Here is a 6,123-nt window from a genome sequence, read left to right on the forward strand (position 1 = left end):
GGGGGGGGGGGGGGGCGGGAAGAAGGGTGGTCACTCTTTGTAATGAAAAAGTTATAAGCTGATTTTATCTCGCACGTTTTTATCCGTGCCGGATGATAGAGAACGGAATATCACTATGCAAAGTTATCGTTAAATATATGTGTGTAATCTCGCCGTCAGTGCGCGCTCATAGAGATTTTCATTTTCACAGTACTTTTATTGTAGATTACAGTATTCGATTCCAAAAGTTCAAAAGTGTTACATTACGGCGGATCAGTGTCTTGTTTTCTATATAAAACAGGAGCATAGCTTTTTCTTCGTTTCTAACATAAATCGGAGCGATTTATTCGATTTAATAAAATATGGAAAAACTGTATCCCATCAACTATATGATTTAACCGCTTGAGAAAGATGAAGAGAACACGTGTCTCGACTTTTCCTGATAAAGGTTAGGCGCTAATTCGCTATTGTTGCACTATATTCCCAAACGTTGTAGGAGAAAGTTCTTGAAGAAGGCTCGCGACAATCGCTGCGACTTCTGAGAATGTACCGACAAGATTTTCGAACGTGTGTACCCATGGTAAAAACTTTCTTCTTTCCCGTAATTTTTCCCCAACTTTTTTCGTATCCCATCGCACGCAACGAGCGAGTGATATCGTATTCGCGATAAAGTCCCGGGGATTTATTAAGGATTTACCGGGTCGAATAAAGTTTCTTCAGTTTATTAGAAAGTTCGAAAAACTTGATTGCGCGATGAAACAATGTAGGTTTCATTCAGGTTTTCTGCGATAATACTTCGGATAAATCCGAAAGCGTCACGTCGCTGTCTTCCCCGACTGTTCCAATTCCTTGTCTCTTTCTCATTAATAAAATATTATTAATCTCGTAAAAGTCTCCCAGGGAAGGTTGGTGGATGCACACTCTCTTTCTCTCTTGTTCTCTCCACACAAAATCACCGTTATATCTAGCATATTTCTTTTTACCGAACAGGTGAATAATTCACGTAACAACTTCGTCGAAACATTCAAATACGAGAATCGTTTTGTGAAATTTACAGGCGTGTGCAATTTTTAGAGACTTTTTCAATAGCGGGGAGAGAAGTTCTCGCCGTGAAAAAAATTCTTATGTTAGTTTAAAGCACGTATGTTAAAATGGAAGAGTGTTAGTTCAGTGATACGAGTTAGTGGTGAGCGCTACTCTGCGCATGTAGCCTGACGTATAATGATAATTAATAGTGCCATGACATTACCATGATATTTCCATTTGTTTCGAGGCTTTCGTGCTGACGAGATTGTCGCTGAGCACGAAAAAACGACTAATTGCTACTTCTCGTAAAATAAATCACTCTCTCGCGCAGAACAATTTTTGATAAATGTAATCGCGAGAGCATAATCACGCTCCCTCAAAATAGTCTCCCATATTTTTTCTAATGAACTTTCGCGTTTTCTTCTTTTTTCTCTCGATCGTGTCATTTATAGACAATATTTCAATTAACCATTCTCGATCGTAACACGATCTTTTGCGAGGAAAAGAAAGTGGGAAGAAAATTTCGCAGAAGTAATATCCTCGGTATTTCCGAGTCACGGTTCTATCGACTCCTTCACGGCTCGACTTTACGTAGTAGTAAACATTAAAGAGGTTTTAATCGATTATTTCCGTGTTCTTCAATGAGCGTCGTAATGAACCTTTGACCCGGATATAAATATAACAACGTACGATTATGCGCATCCTCGAGCTGCAATCGATCGAGTTAGAATCTTCGAGGATGTAACATTATTACGTGTTTTTTTACATTCGAGTAAACTTGATCTCTGTCAAATTGTACATGCTTATTTAAAGCACGTTGTCAGGCAGGATTTATCAGGTACTACTAATCTTGAATGTTAAGTACTTGGAAGTGAATGGTAAATTTCGAAAAAGAATTTTGTAATTGTGCAACATGTTTTACTTTGGTCACAGGCGAAATGATATTTTTGTTCAACAAGGCTGTCGGATCGAGAAAGTGAGTGCATCGCCTCGTGGCTGCTTTCCTTGTATATTTGCGCATCATATTCGTGTAAACTTTGATCAAATATGAAATTATTCGACAAGATAACGATCGTACTTGGCTGTAGGCCTAAGGTACCGGCGGCGTACAGAGCTTCGACCGCTGCCGCGTATTATGCGATTTGAGAAGGAAAGAGAGGGAGGAGAACAGAGAGAGAGAGAGAGAACGGGGACTTACGAGGTCGATACGAACCAATTTCCTCTTCGCCACCGCCGTTGCACTCGGAGTGCGCGGAGCTTTTATCCTCTCCCTTTGCCCAAGTGTGAGTTTCCCATTACAGACATAGAGAGCGAGAAAGGAAGAGCGGATGAACGAACGAGTGAAACGTTTATTAATGTCCTAGGGCAAAGTCTCTAATGAGAGACAAGCCACTGAAAATACATTTGAGACAAAGTTTATGCAAGTCGACGAAAAGTGTGCAATGGAAAAAATAATAAGACGTGATTGTTAATGATTACGAGGGGAATCCCAATAAATTAAATTTAACAAGGTGTACTACCGACTATTTTTTAAATGTACCTCTGTGTGTGCACGCGCGCGAGTGTGAGTGGGAACTGAAGTAAAATATCAGAGAAATAGAGGTAGGAAGGAAAATACTGCGGAACAATGTAGAGAATGAAAACGTTATAGCGAAATATAGATATGAGATTAAAAAATACCGTAAGAATGCAATAGTCATTATATAAAAAAATTCAATCGCAGTTATGTGATAAGAAACTGTACAAACTACCTTCAAAGACAATGGCGATGCTGGAGAGAGAAAGCGAATTCCATATGGAACATGCTGAGCTGAGAAAGGAGTAGTGAAAGATGCTGGTATAACATTGTGATAGTTACAATAGTACTGAAGAGCAAAGTCCTAGTTAAAGGAAGAGAGAGAAACAGATACATCTATTGTTTACATTCCCAGAGTACAAAGTTTTAATATTTGACAATGTGTGAATATCATTGATTAATTTTAAAAGTTTTTATGTACATTGAAGCAGAATGGAGGGAGAAAACGCCGTTCTAACGAAAACAGACGGCGGAAAAAGAGAAAGGGGGGGGGGGNAACAACGAAGTGTAAAAGTCAGAGAAAGCTTCCATGAAAAGAATACTTGGACAAGTTCTTTAAAAATAAGATAACAGTTATATATGTTGTATATTTAAATCATTTGTTTGTTTTTACTTATGAAAGAAGAAATAAATTGAAAATATTATTATGTTATTACACAGACGTAATAAATGTTGATTTTCCGATATAAATAGACACGAATTTCATTCAATTACAATTTAGTTCGTCTGACTGTATGAGTGCTTTTAATTTTTACCTACTGTATAAAAAGTACAATTTTCTACAAGAATGATCGAAGCTTATTGAGAGAATAAAAGGGAGAATGATTTACCTATCGGCTTACGCCGTCGCATGTAATTTTCACGGTAAACCAAAGGAGCCAGGATCCATCACCTCACCATCAAGATCGGCCGACAATCCTCTTCGTACCAGCTCACTCATGGGACCGCCGGGAGTAGCAGAAGTAACAGCAGCCTCCGTTGGTCGGGGCAGGCAAGTCGTTCGATCACGCATCACCAGACAAATAGAGTTACACAGCACTTTAAAACGCGTCTCGCCGATGTTGATGCTCGATCTCGCACGAGTCCGTCAACTTTTTTTCTCCTCCTCTTCCTTAATTGTTTCGTTTTCCCTTCTTTTCCTTCTTCTTCGTCCTCTTCTTCTACTTCTTATTCTTCCTTTTCTCCTCTTTTTTCTTCTTCTATCGATGTCTGTTCCTCTTGAAATACAATACCACAATTTCTCTTTCCCACCAATTTTTTTTCTTATCTTCAGTTTTTTTTTTCTTACGCGCTTGATTCTTCTTATTCAATTGCTTTCAGATTAAGCAATTATTAACTTCCGTGTTAATGTATACAGTGATCGAACGACTTTTCATCAATCGTACTGTAGTGGGAAAGATTTTCGAGAAAGTTTCCTCCCGACCGCAAACTTTCTCGCTTCTTCTTCTCACGACAGACTTGCGCACCCTCCCTCCTTTGAGTCCTGAACACTGTATGATCACAATGATACCCAACGTCTTATCACCCTTCTCTGTGCGGTGAAAATTTCGCGGGGGGTTTCCTACCTAGGACGTGCAACCGCGTGTTGCTCCGAGTTTTCGGAGGTGGCGATGCTTTCGCGAAAGGGCGACCGCGTCGGGGAAGGGGGTGGATCGACAAATAGAAAAGGGGAGAAAAAAAAGAGAGAAAGAGGAGGAGAGAGAGAGAGAGAGAGAGAGACACGGAGAAAGATAGAGAGAAAAAGAGAGAGACAGGGGGGAGGGGAGAGAGAAAAACTCGCGTAGGCACTCGCGATTTCGCGAAGCGTCGCGACGCAACGCAACGCAACACCAAGCCAGCTGAACGTTCGTCGTGCGACTAGACTGGGGTTCTTGCCGTTGACCCGGAACCACCTCGCGGCGCGCTTGCGCCGCGTCGCGAAATTACTCGCCCTATCCGGAAAACCAACCTGCCGACGTATGGTGCAATATATCGTCGTGACGCCCTAATGTGTGTAAGAATTACTACTCGGAATGTTCAGAACAATCCGAGTATCGATATCTCTCTCATCGGAATCCGAAGGTATATTCGGGATATGCTTCTCTCTGTGTGTGTGTGTGTGTGTCTAGCGAAAATTGATAACTCACCCCTCATCCTATGAGCCGAAGGGAATTTTGTTTGAAATTTGCGTTGAAGGTGTAACAAGAAAAACTCTTCTCTGTGTGTATAGATTAAAAAAAACCACATATAAATATTCAACAACGTGAATGCGCACGAACATCTTTGCTTTCTGATAACGAACACTTGAAGTGACACCGGGAAATACAATAAATTCCATTGCGCGAGGGTGACACGTGTATGACAGATTTTTCGACCGATATTAGTCAGTATTCGCAGCAACAAGTGTTGGAGAGTTGAGAGAATTGAGAGAAGGGGCCGACGCTACAGTACCGCACGCCGAATTATCCGCCATTCTCACCCCCTTGTTGAATACTCATTGTGTCGCTCTCGTTATCATTGCGGAGCAGAAATCCACTATACGCTGGCGTTGAAGTGACGCGCGTATTTCGATATCGCATTTTGGCTCCATTAGTGCGCGTGAATAAGTGCAACGATAAAACTGTGAACTTGGAACAGGAAGAAAGACAGGAGGAGGCACCTGTATATTCGAACACTCCTCCGATCGATGTCGGTTCCAAAGATCAATAACAGATTGCTTCTTGGTATTCGAGTACTCAAGTAATATTCATTATATCACGCGATTCATGCAGTTTCGTCCTAGCAAACTTGAAAGCCATAAAAACACGAGCTGCCATTAATTTCCAGACTTTAGACTACCTTCGTGATATACCGATCGTTAAAGCGAGCAATCAATAATCGGCCGAATGGAATTATAAAGTTTAGGCGCGCGCGAGTTCACTATGAATCTCGCGGTGACTTTACCCGAGAAATTTAAGGTAGTTTCGACAGCGAACGACGAAAGCACGTACGTCCAGTTAAACTACTCGTCTGCGTAGTTGACGAAATTCACAAAGGCTCAAGAGTTGATTGAAAGGTCAAGAGAATTTATTTATATTTCAACTCATTTTGCCATCCTTAAATCGAATCGAAAGTATTTTGAAAAGTTCATTATTACCTTGTTTTCGCGATGCCAATTTGTTTTCTCACAGTATTTTTGCCGTGCCTCTCATGTTGCTTCGTCAGTGATTTAACGAAAATTAGAGCCCTGAACCCCAATTTTTACGTGCGCTTTAGAAATGCCTATAATTTGCAAGTTCTTCCATGAAATCGTGCGGATTACGTTTTAATCACGGTCGAACGATAGGGATCCCCCCTGACTAAACGCAGGTATTCAGATTTCGGAATTAATATCACGTTCCAGCGAATGTCCATCAAGATTACATGCGCGGACGATCGTAACGTCGAGGTAGAGTGCGTAGTGCGTTTCGATGTACCTGTATTCGTCGCAAAATTGATCCCTGAAATTCGAGCCATTCGACGAAGCCGACGATATGCCTGCGCGATGATCGCACACTGACGAACGAGAAGCGAAACCTATCGTT

At 41.2% G+C, this 6,123-nt stretch overlaps 1 protein-coding gene across 1 annotated transcript in view; it reads right to left on the bottom strand.

Annotated features, from left to right (window-relative positions):
* Window positions 1-3,722, bottom strand: part of LOC106742226 (5-hydroxytryptamine receptor 1-like) — a 32,703-nt gene extending 28,981 nt beyond the window's left edge. Inside the window, exon 1 of the mRNA XM_014614971.1 lies at window positions 3,412-3,722. The gene's annotated coding sequence lies outside the window, so the exon portion shown is untranslated. The remainder of the gene's footprint in view (window positions 1-3,411) is intronic.
* Window positions 3,723-6,123: the final 2,401 nt, after the last annotated feature.

The sequence above is a fragment of the Dinoponera quadriceps genome, unplaced genomic scaffold (genome assembly GCF_001313825.1).
Source record: "Dinoponera quadriceps isolate SergipeBrazil2010 unplaced genomic scaffold, ASM131382v1 scaffold628, whole genome shotgun sequence".
NCBI classification, from domain to species: Eukaryota; Metazoa; Arthropoda; class Insecta; order Hymenoptera; family Formicidae; genus Dinoponera; species Dinoponera quadriceps.